The sequence below is a fragment of the Anolis carolinensis genome, chromosome 4 (assembly GCF_035594765.1).
Source record: "Anolis carolinensis isolate JA03-04 chromosome 4, rAnoCar3.1.pri, whole genome shotgun sequence".
In the NCBI taxonomy this organism is placed as follows: domain Eukaryota; kingdom Metazoa; phylum Chordata; class Lepidosauria; order Squamata; family Dactyloidae; genus Anolis; species Anolis carolinensis.
Window position 1 is genome coordinate 142,344,375 of NC_085844.1, and position 14,187 is coordinate 142,358,561.

The window sequence follows — 14,187 nt, forward strand, 5'->3', positions numbered from 1 at the left end:
GTTGTGCTCTCAAAAATAACTGACACACAGCCTTTGAGATTACATGTTTTTCTTGAAATTAAGGTCAGGCTTCACATTAAGGTTAAGCCCTGCTCTTTTAGAAAAAAGAGTGATGGGATCTTTTAACTTCCACCTGAACAGCCACTAGAGGCAAGCCAAAAGGACCTTGGTGTAGCATCTGTGCTGAAGGCAGCATGCAATTATTAATAATGCACAGGATGAGAATGCAGCCTCTTTGTGGGTAAGACCTAGGGCAACGCAGCAGTGGCTCTTTGAAATACAAAGCCACAGAAGTGAGCAGACATGCCCGAGAACCTGGCAAATGAGCTCATGGCATGCCTGCACCCACATGAAAGCTACTTTCAGCTTTGATATCAGATGTACATGTCACAATGTGACTCTGAAGGGACTCTCCAAGCACAGCCTCAGTCTATGTAACCTTAAGGGAAAAGAGCATTCAACCACAGTTTTATATACGATTCCAAATCACACTATCTCCTTATTGCTTTCTTGATGTCTCTCTGTGAGTATACCTTCAGGTCTCCTGTCAACTCATGGTGACTCCATGAGGTTCATAGGGTTTTCGTAGGCAAGGAATACTGAGAGGCATTGCCCTCCTTTGAAATATGGTCGACATCATATTCATTGGCAATCTTCCATTTAAGTACTATCCAGGAATGATCCTGTTTAGCTTCTGAGATCAGACAGGATCTGGTGCTTTTAGGATGATTAAATAAAGAAACAATTCAGGCTTTTTCTGTTTTTGATTCAAACTTTTAACAGTTAGCATTGGTTGCACATCTAACCTCTTCCATACAGCTAAGTCAAAAAAAGGCATCCCAGAAAGTGAGAAACCTGGAGTTTGAGTGGCAGTTTAGAAAGTGTGAGGATGAAGACAGATATTTGGAATAATAACTCGTAATACAAAGCATGGACTGAATGAATGGGAAAATAAAAAACGTTTGCTGGTGCGGGGTGGAAGTGGTTACATACTGTGCATACCTTACAGGAAGTCAGGATAACAGCAACAGGGGGACACTTTTTGAAGAATGGCACTGCCCATAAAGACTTTAAAAGAGTTGCCCAATGTCCTAATCTGTGTCCCACAAATATTTGGAATCTGAGATAGTTCCATTACAGTTCACACTAAAAATAAGAGCAGATTTACCAACCCACTGGTGTCAAAACTACCAGCCTCCACTGAGTGGTGAAAATAATTTGGCCAAATTTGATAGCTTTAAATCAGGGTTAGGCAACCTTTCTGAGTGTGCATTGGAGATGTGCCTGTGTAAGCATTAGCACACATACATAATAAGACACTTGTCCCCACTCTTCTAAGTACAGAGATAACATTGCACCTTTTACCATACATTGCTGGCTCATACTGGGGAAAGTTTTCCCCTCTGACCAGTACAGGGAACAAAGCTCTGGAAGGTTTTGTCTGGAAAAAAATAACATTTGAAGCTTTATCATCATGCATGCATGAATAAGATCCTTAAATTCTCATTGATAAACGAGAAGCTGATAAAATGTAGATTCTGATCTCAAGGAGCAACTGACTCCTTCTGTGTATGAAGTAATTCTTCACTAATTTCTTTAAGGAAGAACTGTTATGATAAAATTCTTCAAAAACCACACCATTTTGAAAGCCTATCAACAATTTAGGATTTATTCTGTATTACTTGTACATGGTTGTTTCTGTATTCTATTCCCTTGTGTTTTCTGTGTGTATGTGTGTGTGTGTGTGGGGGGGGGGATTCATTGTTTCCTGAAATATTATTTCTGAAATATTAATGCTGTTTGCTGTGCATACATTTTTATGCAAATCACCATGTGCAAATTGTCCATAGAATAAATCTCCAATTACAGAATTTTCTGTGCAGAAAATAACTATTTCCTGTGTAGAGATAATACCTTTTCGCTTTGTGAATTTTGTGTCAGAACTGGTCTTAAACTGTGAATTGTCAGTATCAGGTTCTTCTCACCAAGGCTTCTCGACACTCAAAAACACTTTTTTTTTTACTATTTTCTGAATATTTTAAAATATTCTATTCTTAATGTGTACATATATTATATATAGTATGGATCTCTGATTACTCATTTGCATGTGCTACTGTTTATATAGTGTAGACATCAAATGATGAACAAGCTTTTTTTTTACATTTCCCACCTTGCCTGTTTTTTTAATTAAGCTGTGTAGAAGTTAAGCTTCTACAAGCAGACAAACCTGATCAGCCTGGTATTTCTCCTATATGTGTATATTATGGACAATCGGATTCTGTTTTGCATTCCCCAATATTCTGAGATCACCACAAATTTGCAGAACTGGGCAATTTTCACTTCAAAACAACTTCAAACAGCTCAAACATTGAAAAATGAAGTGTTTGTACCTTATTGTTCTTGGTTTCAAAATAATATTGACAAGAGAAACAACATTTCAAGAGAGAAATATTTGCACTCTGTAACCTTCCATGTTTAATATTTGCAACAGCATTGTTTAGATGGGACATTGGGTTGAATCCCATTGGGTAGGTAAGAATGCATAACTCCAGTATATATATAGGGACTCTTAAAGCCCCTCATTTACTACATATAGGGTGGATACTGCTGTGATGGATGAAGGTCTATTCCCCTTTAACCCAGAAAGTAGCTGACTGATGTCCCCCCCTCCATGTATGATCATTTTTGTGAAACAGGATTGCAACAGGGATCTTATTTCTGACTTTTGCAATAGAGATAATTCACAGAGATGGGAGAAGTTAATTTGCCATTTCCCAGTGATAAGAGAATAGGCCACCATCCCATTGATCACAGTAACTGAGGATTTGGAGGGTTTGCCTTGGATATGCTCTGTAGCTATCGTGGTTATGTAGGTCCCTTCCACACAGCTGTATAAAATCCACATTGAACTGAATTATATGGAATTGTGAACTCAGTTCACAAGCAGATATTGTGAATTATCTGCCTTGATATTCTGGGTTATATGGCTGTGTGGAAGGGCCAGTAGTAACACAGCATATAAAGGATTCTGACCGATATTTGTAGAAAATTGTAAACCATACATTGATATGCTGTTTGCTTTATAAAATGTATATCATATCTTCATGAGTAATGAGAACATCCCCAGTGAAATTTTCCCTGATTCCTCAAGTGTTTAGTGAAGCAAAGGGGGGCAGTGAAAATTAATCACCCTCAGTACTCTTATATTTGCTGTGTTACCATTCCCATGACAACTTGGTCTGCCTGTTTTCTTCGCATGCCTAGATTATATTTCTCAAGCTGAGGCTAAAGTTTTAAGTTATTGCAATGCTAGAAATTTTAGGACTGAAGGAAAGTTTCAGTTAGGTAAGAGATTTATTATGGGTACAATTATCTCATTTTGCCTCTCTGTAGCTATGTCCTGTGTAGCGTTTCTTGGCTGGAAGAGGGATGGGTGGCAGAAGATGAGCAACCTTGGCAGCGATGTAGACAATTTGCAGGAATGAGAAGGAATCCGGCAAATCAGAGTAGGGAAGCAGGCAAGAAAGAAGGGGAGCACAGACTAAAAGCACAGAGAGGTCAGGGAGTCAGTTGCTGGGGGGGGGGAGCTGAGAAAGAGCAAGAGGGGAGGTAAAGAGGAGCAGAATTGGTGGGGATGAAGCAAATACGCATTGATGAGAAGAGAAGATCAAGAATGTAGGGGAATTCATTTCTGTAGATTTCTTAGACTTGGGGGTGAAAGGAATTGATGGCCATGGACCTCCCTTCAAGCACCTGGTCATCATCTGTCAGAATGAGGAACCTATCAATGAGCAGTGGCAGTATTATGGGGCCGAGTCACCCTCTTCTCCTACTCTGATTTGCTGAAATCAACTGTAGCGCTGCTGATTAGTAGCCAGCTTCAATAAACCACTACTGACCAAGAGGTCATGAGTTCAAACCAGCCGAGTCAGATTGAGCCCGACCATTAAAATAGCCTAACTCATTGTTGACCTAAGCAACCCGAAAAATAGTTGCATCTATCAAGTAGGAAATTTAGGTACTGCTTATGCGGGGAGGCTAGTTTAACTAATTTATGACACCATAAAAATCATCCAACAGTGTGCAGAAGAATGAGGAAGTACTCCATCAAGGACTCGGTGTCACAGTGGATGATGAAGCAGCAGCTCCCCCTGTGGCTGGAATAGAGCATACCCTCATGAAGCCGGAAGCTGGAAAATATTAAAATTGCCTCTGCGTCTCTGTCTCTGTCTGTATGTCGTATGTCTAATGGCATTGAATGTTTGCCATGTATATGTACATTGTGATCCATCCTGAGTCCCCTTCGGGATGAGAAGGGTGGAATATAAATACTGTAAAAAAGTAAATAAAGAATAAATAAGAATGATGGTGATTGCGTCCTTCTGAACAAGGGATTGGGCCTAATAGAACCAAATCCTGCAGTAAAAGTGGCCACAAAGCCCCAAAGCTTCCTGCAAACCCTAGGGTATCTCATAATTTTGCTTATATTGGGCCAAAGTCATGTTAAAGCCAGAAAACATTGGATACTCACACAAGTCCATGTACATTGTGGATACAGATAGCAGTTGTTTTGAGGTGAATCTGTTTTTCGTTTTGTTAGTGTAAACAGACCCTTTCTCAAAAAGTTGTGAAAAATGAAGCATTTGTAGCCAGAAGCAGACCTACATCTGTGCAGGTGTTCTCCAGTGGTTACTACAGTTCTGTGTAGAACTGCATGTCTTGAAAATATGCATTTCATAACATTGCCATCCTTTAATGAGAACTCTCCCACAACCCCCCCCCCCCAAATGTTTTGTCACAATGGGAAGATATACTAGTGCTTTTTCTTGATCCCTGTCATGAAGTGGAAAAATCAAGAATTTCTATCCTTACTCTGATGTTATTTTCATTTTCCCCAAATGTTTTTAATATCATCTTTACTTGATGAAGAAGCCAATGAGATTTGAAAGTTTTTGTCCCTCTTTATTGGCAAAATAAAAGGATAATCAATGAGCATTTTGGATTGTGTTTAATGCTCAGCATGTCTACTCCAGCCTTTTTAATTTCTTAATTTCTGTATTAATTTCTTCTATAGCAATTGCTTCATTTTGTATTATTATAATTTTTATAAATCATGTGTAAGTTCCTTGAGAAGTTCCTCTTATATCAACATAATGTGTTTTAACTATATTCCAATAATTTTAATTTGAAAGTTGTCTTGCGGATCCATCTGGGAAGAAGGCCGGGTTTGATGATGATGATGATGATGATGATGATGATGATGATGGATACTATTTCCCTACCATACATGATTCCATTTGATTTCAGAAGCTGATTCTGAAGGAACTTCCATATGAGTAAACATGTTTAGAGCTGCAAAGGGATCCATAGCTCTTCATTTCCACTCTTAACGCTCTGTGCTAGAAATAGTAAGCTTAATGCTGAATTTTTAAGGTCCATAAAAAGCTTGCTAATCGTATAAATGGTAAAATGTTTCTAATGTGCACAATATTTAATGACACTAATTATGATACAACACGTTAATATGAACCTCTGCATTAAAAATTACTAAGAGTATAGTACAGTATTTTGAAAATGCTTAAGTACATAAGTGCAGCATATTATTAGATATGTGCACCATCTATATTTATAATTAAGATGCATGATCTTTGCTGTTTTGTTGTCACGCTGAAAACTCTGCCTGTCATATTCTATTGCTTAATTATGGAAAAAGACTATATGATTTTGGGTTCTGCTGATTAAAGCAATTAGTAGTGAATTCTAACCAGATGTTTTTTATAGAATATATGTAAGCTTCTGTGCAAGTCTGAAAACCAGACTTCACATATAGTGAATATTTCATGTTCTTTCAAACAGTGATGCCAATTATTTTTACAGAGGGAAATTTGTAGACCATCTATGCACCAGTTATTACATTAGCATGCTGCAAATTATTTTTCAAATTTATAATAGTTGTTTAAAATCAGATCATTCCTAAGTTGTGTCAAGTACACTGTAAATAATTATGAATAATGTGTCTCCTCTCACCTGCACTAGTACTATGTATCATTGGAGACTTCAATTATTTCTGATTTACATCACCATGAAACCAAAAAACAGGGGAAGCTAGGAAGCATGTTTTTTCCAGATGGAGAGCTTGGTGCAGAATGCAACCATATGCTAGCTCTTCCTGCTCCCACTTGTCTTGTTAATGTGTTCTCATTCACCAGTACTGGCCCAAGGTGTTTTGCTTCTTGAAGCAAAGTCCAAAGGACTTCGGATGGATCAATTAAAATTACACTTTAAAAAAATCTTTAGGTGCATCTGTATTGTAGAATGTATGCTTTACCTGCCTTTCTGCTATGTGGACTAGTCACTAGCTACTTTAAAAAAATCAAGACTCCTGACCTCCAGAAAGACTATTTGAGGTGCCCTGGAGAGAAAGAGAACATAGCTCATCATTTTGAATCTATAATGTGTACTAGAGGGAGACAAAAACTCATGTTCTGATTATTGTGAGGCAAATTAAATATCCTGGTTGGATATTCCTGTCATAGTCAGCTTTTCTTCTGCTTATATGTCCTCAGTTCAACACAAATCCTTGTTTTACCTCTCACTGGAAAATTGGAAATGTTATTCGTTGTCCTATAGCAATTCAGCAAGAACTGCCTGTATACTGCATGATTTTATATTGAATGATGGAAAGGAACACATGTAAGAGCCCCACATTTGATATTATAATCCAATTCTTGAGTGCTATTGAATATTAGGCAGAATAATCTGATAACCAAATCCTTCCATGTTTATAAACTTCATACAGTTAATTTGAGATATGTGGAGGGCATTATCTTTCCACTAGTACCTTTTCAAAAATTGTACTTTCAGAGTACAATAACCAGTGTTGTAATTAAGTGTGAAATGAAGTGGTGACCTTATACACTCTACACAATTCTGTGGTAGACATCAGTGACAGGCAGCCCAGGAAAGATGAACTCCAAAGAACATTGTCTGCCATTACTGATCTTACTGAAGAATCCATGATGATCTTCAAGGATCTCAGTAGCTCCCAGGAACATACAGGCCTTTTTACTTTTCTTCCTCTATCATTCATGTTGGATCTTCCTGCATTGTACTACGTCCATTCTAACACTTTGACCATTTTAACTGTCACCCTCTGGAAATCTGGGTTATGGAGTTTGATGACGTACTAAGAGTTCTCTGCTAGAAAGACTTATAGTTCAGGGGGCAGTGGACTACAGCTCACAAGCAGTAATTTTTCAAACCACAACACCAAATGACAAATGTCATTCTGCTACAGAATGGAGCCCTGGCAGTTAAAGCAATATTATATTGCTCTTATGGTTTCATGTAGATACAAAACCCACCATAACTAGGGAAGACTGGGTTCACAGTCTGCAATTTCTGCTACATTTGAAGCCAAATGTATGGAAGGTTTTTAGTAATGGGCTATCAGAAATGTGCTAGAAAAGGTAGTTCAACAAATTTGCTCCCGTCTGCCCCCTTCCCCTTGCCATCATTCAGTTAGTCCTTGCATAGAATGTATACAGACTTCGAGTTCATTGTTGGTTCTTTCATTTACTGGAAGCTTTGGAACTGAGAGGCCAAAGCCTTGCCTTGCAGACTTATTGAGGATTTTGCCTTACATGCCCTGAGGCTTTTGTAATACCAAAGGAAAGCTATCATGAGCAATAATGGCTTCCTCAATCAATTAATGAAATGGAAAAACTGGGCTTATGCTTAGAACAGAAAATTGCTGAACAAAATATTAGCACAATCAGTTGGTTCTTTGAAAGAAGGGAATAGGAATAATAAATGTTGCATATTCATAAAAATGTTGCTGAGGTAGAACTATGGGAGGCTATTGAAATGGGAAAGTTGTAATCCTTACTCTTACCAGGAAGAGAAAGAATAATTTTTTTCTTGAAAAGAACAAAAGCCCAGCCAGACTGCATTTTGTATCAGATAATTGAGCTGATAATTACTCCGGAGAACTACAAGATTGTGATAGCTGCCTTCTTTATCTGTCTTGTTCAATTTACAATTCATGGTTTCCCTTTGATCATTCATTTTATACCCTTCCCTAACATGACTGATTAAGTTAAACCCACATATTAGGAATTTATCATGGGTGGGTTTTGCAGGATCAAGTCTGGTGGTGAATACACAAGTCAAGTGAATATGGCAGAGTTGCAGTGGCCAAGTTGACAAAAGCTAAGTAAAAAGCTGAGATGAAGAAGCAGAACAGTGAGTAAAACTAAAATCTGGATCATAATCAGTTGATAAACATATACATCTTTGAGTTCTTATCACTGAATGCCTCAAAACTTGATGAATTGAGGATATGTTAGCTACCAGAAAATGTTAATCATGCTCTTTGCTATGGTTGGGAAGGTCTCCTAGTTTGAAAAATAAATACTTAATTTCTGATGAGCTCTTGGAGTCTGTATTCCAGAGACAGATGAGAAGAAAGGCAAGAGGGAAGCCTCAAATTACCAGTGTAATTTACGCTAACATTTTTATTTGTTGGTATCCTATTAGTGGCATAAACCTGTGCTGAATTTATTTCTGTGTATATCTTTTCTTGGTTGCTGTAGAGAATGGTATTCCCTCCCTATTCACACAATGATAAAAAATACCCTCACTAGATTCTAACCCCATCCACACAGGCACTATAATATGGCTGGAAGCCAGCTTGAGGTTGGGAAAATGTTCACTCCCAATATGACTTCCTACTTCACTTCAGCCATGTTACAAATATCACTGGAAATTCTGGATCACACATTAAAATGTGTGGAAGTTGATCACTGTATAAACAATGCAGTGCTGCAAAGCAGATGAAACATTTGGAGCTAAAGCTGTAGGAGCCACAGACAGAAGCTGGATAAACAGTTCATATGAAGGTAAACAAGGGCAGTGATCTCATGGGAATGCCTAATTGCTCTCTATTGCCTGTCTGTCCTGAAGACAAATGCCTTTTTAACCAATCCATTCTGCAGAAGATCCAAGGGAAAAAACTCCAGGGTTTGCATAGACCCAGATCAGTGCAGTTTGTGGAGTCCATGAAAGCTTTCAGCTGGTTCCTGGAGTGCCTGTGTAGGCATCCTGGAGCTAACCAGATGTCTTTGATCGACATCCTGCATCAGAGTAAATGGCTGTGTGGAAACACCTTTACTGTTGAGATGCCAAAGCCCCTCCCTTTCCTGTCAGAAGCCAGCTGATCAAAGCTCATGGAATACCATGAGAAAAATTATGGAAGAAACAATATAATCTAGACACTTGTTTGTAAATCAGATAGATAGGATCAGGTATTATAATCTCTGTGACAAGTGTGAGGTGGACTTAATTAGCATCCTGACTGTTCACTCAGTATTCTGACCTGTAATATTTTTTATTTAATTTGTTGTGTTAATTTATATTCTGCCCTTCTACCAATACTACAACTGCCTAAGATTCACACACTTGTGTTTTCCCAGAAAAGCTGGTGAAAATGTTGCTAATCTGTGAGTTCTGGAACTGTTTTGTTGGCATACACACACACACACAACTTGATGTGGAGTTTACTGTTGGTATATTGTTACAGTCATTGCTCTATGATCATTCCGGGGGTGGGGTGTGCAAAGTAAACACCTCCTTTTAAACCACTTCTCTCTAACATCTCTGAAAGAGAACATCAAAAAGTCTGTACAGCTTATGACTGTGTTTAATAAAGTTACTGCTGACTTGCCTTCACTTAATGTTTGACATTTTCTGCCAGCATAACATGTTTGTGTTTGATATCTTCCTTTTATAAAGAGCCTAATAGGGAAGGACTTGGAGGACTTTCAGATGGATTCAAGTGTGAACCAGTACTGCTAAAGCCATAAGGTAACGAATATAATGAGGACATTGCTACATCTGTGCTCTCCGGCTGAGTCATACCACAAAGGCACTTAAAATGAGCTATGGTAGGAGTTTGAGGCTTTGCTTGTGAAACACGGGATAAGTTTTCTTGGTACTACAAAGAATAGTTTGAAGCAACAAGGACCAATAAAGGGGAGAAAAAGAAAGAGCGGGTATCCCTATTCTTCAGAATCATTATTCCAGTTTTAAAATCAAGTTAACAAGTACCTTTACATGTGCAATTGTACATTTTTGCTTGCTGAGCAGTGAGCATACTTAGCATATGGTTGTATGATTGTATTACTGTAGTTCCACAAGTACCACCATTTCACATGATCCTAAATCCTGTTTGACCGAGGACCTCATCCCACAAGGGAGGGAAAAAGTGGGCAGAATTGTCTTCTTAGAGTGGCATTCCATGGCGTTCTGTTTTCAAATGGAGAATTTAACAACATTTTCCATCCTACCTTAAAATCCAAATGGTTCCCATCGTACTTTAAAATAAACAGTTTAAGCCATTCCTATGCATAGGAAGAGCAGTGGCATCGATTCCTCCCTGACTTTACAATTCTGCCATTTCCATACACCTTTAAGATAGAGTACCATAGACAACATACACAAATACTCTTGCATCATTTGATGGGCTCCGTGGCACTCAATCTTTAAAATGTATAGAAAGAGAGGGGACCCTACACCTGATGAGATCCTTACTTACATGTTGACTCATAATTAAACAATTAATTCAACAGATGTATTCTAATTGGGAAATTAATCAACATGACTCCAGCCATGAGATTCCACATTCTTGGATGGCATGTAACTATTCATGAGATATTTCTATGTACTATTTGGGACTGTAGAAGCAGTCACTTTACATTACCAATTTCACAGTGGGACAATAGGGAGATAACTGAACTGGCAGATAAAACGCTACAATGTTGGTATTTCACAGAAAAGCAGTGCAACTTAATACAAACTTCTGGATTAATGTATGAATTTAGACATATTTTATTACTCTATACAAATCCAATGTAGATAATGTCTCCAACAGCCTAGCCAAACTCAGACATTCTGGAGGAGATTAACTAATCATTCATCAAGATCAGGATGCCCTGGGGGAGGTAGAAGTGTGTGCTTACGCCTCACCATAATCCTCTAACAAAGTGGTTCTGGTCCCCACTTTAGACCTGTATGAGTCTGGGTTCCTTGGAAATATACTTTATGGTGTGTTCATGGTTATAATCCATTTGGGACTCATGCATATATATTTTAAATGAAAGTAACTAAGATGCACTGAAATGGAGATGTGCAGATATTGTCCACCACATCTAGGAACATCTTAAAATGTAATATTTTATATATGTGCTTTTGAAACTCTTCCAACATCCTGCTGTGAGATAAGCTCACCCCAAGGAGACAATGCTGGCAGGAAAGACCCCATCTGGATAAACAAAAAGGCCAATCCCATGAGGGGATCCATGTGGAGAGACATGCCAGACACAAGCAGTACTTTGATAAAATCTGTATGCCTTCCATTGAACTGTTTATGTTTACATAACCTCCTCATTTTCTATGCGGCTCATCCTTTTTGTGTATGCCAGAATTAACTTATAATCCTATTTTGGACTATATTTATATATTATCTTAAATCATTTCCTCAATCCAGCCTCTTCCTCCTTTATGACAATATTTACATATTGTCTTAAATCATTTTGCCAATCCAGCCCATTCCTCCTGGGAATGGCTTGAGCTTCACATGGACAAATGACAGCTCTTCATTTTTTCCTGCCATAAGTTAGACTCCATCTATCTCTGACATCACAGGGATTCCCCAGCCAATGAAAACTCAGATCCAAACCTGAACATTTTCTAGCCAACCAGGAAGGACGTGGGGATTTTGAATGGCTATCAAAGGGGATGAAATGTGTTGCACTGTATTGCATGAATATACTTGATTTCCTTTGAACTGAAACTCTATATCAGGCATCATTTCGGGACTGAAAGTAATAAACTTTTGTTCCCATTGCCTCAAACTCAATTTGCTTGTTGATCGGGTTTAAAAGTAGCACGGGTTTAAAAGTCCACTTGCTGGGCAGTGGACCCTCATCCCGATCTTTTGGTGGATTGCTGACTTTTGGCTTCACAACCACCTAGTATGATCTAGGATCTTATAATCACAGGAGTTTTGCGAATTTTACATTAGCGGGGATTTATTATCATATCTGCCACCCCTCAACCTTTAACTACTATCATCACAGTAGGGTAAAGATATGTCTATTTTAAAAAATGCACATGAACATGCTTTAATCAACCAAAGAATATGGTCACAGATACGGTCCTTTGGGAAATGTGTGTATATGTATGTGTCTAGAAATAATTACAAATTTCTGTGTTAGAAAAAATTCTTCTAAACAGATACAGAAATGAGTCAGACCTTTGATTTAACAAAGAAAAACTTACACATGAACCTGGCAGATTTGCACATTCTTGTCAATACCCCAAAGTAAGCACCATTGAACTCACTGAAATCTACTTCGTGAACTGCATTGCCAAATACTGTAGAGAGAAAGTTTCTAACTAGTTCTACATTTGTTCTCCCTCCCCATGATAGGTGACAGGTGCCAAATTTTCCTCTGCTCCACAATGTTTATCAACACAGATGCCCTGTCCTCCTTCCTGTCTGGTTCCCCTACCAAAAATGGTCATGGCAAGTCTGCTCTGTTTGTGAATGAATAAAGAAAAACCCATCACAAGGTGGTTTTATCTCCAACATGCATTAATGTGCAGATTTGAGCAGATGCATGACTGGAGCTTCCAGTCATTTAGATGAAAACTGCTTTGAGTTTGCTTCATTTAATTTTGTGTATGAACAGATTGGTGGGAGTTAGGCTAGTGGAGAACAAGTACAGCCTTTCAGTGCAAATGATCCTAATTATTATGGGATGAGTATGTTTATAAACAAAGATAGCTCAGGCATCAGGGAATCTACATTCCCACCAAAAGCAGATCATTTTGAGAAGTGTTGTTTCTGTACCTCCAGATCAAACAAGCAAGAAACAAAGCTCCAAATTAACTGTTTTTCTTTTTTAAAAAAATAGAAAAGCAAAGTGAGAAATAATACATTGGGCTTCAGTTAGGAATGCCAGTTTTTAAACTACTTGCAGCCATCATGCCTCTAACATTTGGTTGATGTGCTTTTATTATACGGAAAGCTGATGATTTTGATCTTTATGAATTTCAATATGTCCACATGACTCAGACTAACATACAGATCAAAATTTGCTCAGATTTCATAAATTTCTCCAGAGTGCTTTCAGAATTGTACATGTATTGCCAATTACAATGCATATTTTGAATAAATGTGTACTTAAGTTATATTTTGATAGTTTCTTTTTTTTAAAAAAATAGAAAGGTCCATTAATGTAGGGATGGAATTGTGATTAAAAATAAAGCAAAATGAAAGTGATACTGCTGGAAATATTTTTTTGGCATCCCTAAATTTTCTTATAATTGCTTGTCTTGTAGCTTTTAAATATTTTCCCTGCTGATTTTTAATCCTTTTGTTCTTCTTTGAGGAGGGGAGATGAGACTGCATGGATATTTATTATTCCAGCCATTTGTTTATTCTAAATAGGACATTTTCCCCACCCCTTTTTGGTATAACAAAAGAAACGCAAATTGTTTGTTGCAAATAAATGTTATTAAAAACTTGACAGGAATACAAGCTTTGTTTGATACTTGCAGTTTAATGAAATCTTTCTTTAACATAATGCAACATGAATGTAAGACTTCATTTATTTTAAATTTTTTTTCATGAAAGAAACAAAAAAGGGTCTCCCCTCCTTCTTTCTGGTGGGAATATAATGTTTGCACATTTCTAAATGTGCACATTTCTCATTTAGTGGGGAAAAGTTGACTTTTATGTAGAAAAAACTTTTTTTTAAAAAGAAAGAAAGTCTTTCCACTGTTTGGCAAAGGTGAAAACATTTGGAATAGTCAAGATAACTTGGTTCCAGATCATCTAAAAGACTAGAGAATTTATCACATGAGGCATGCAAACCAGCTTTATAGCTGATATCTTTGCATAACATCATAGCCATACTGCTTTTAGTCTGCTTGCTCTCTGTGATTCACTAGCTATTAAAGAATAAAATCAATCCATACTTCCTAATCCCATAATGGTCTCATCACCTACTTTGGTGTGATGGTCACTTCCACTTCTGTGCTAGCATGGTGGTAGTAAAGCAATGTCAGGGGTGGGATTCTCCTCTTCTTCCTCACTTGTCCCCTTGCTATTCCCAAGCTTGT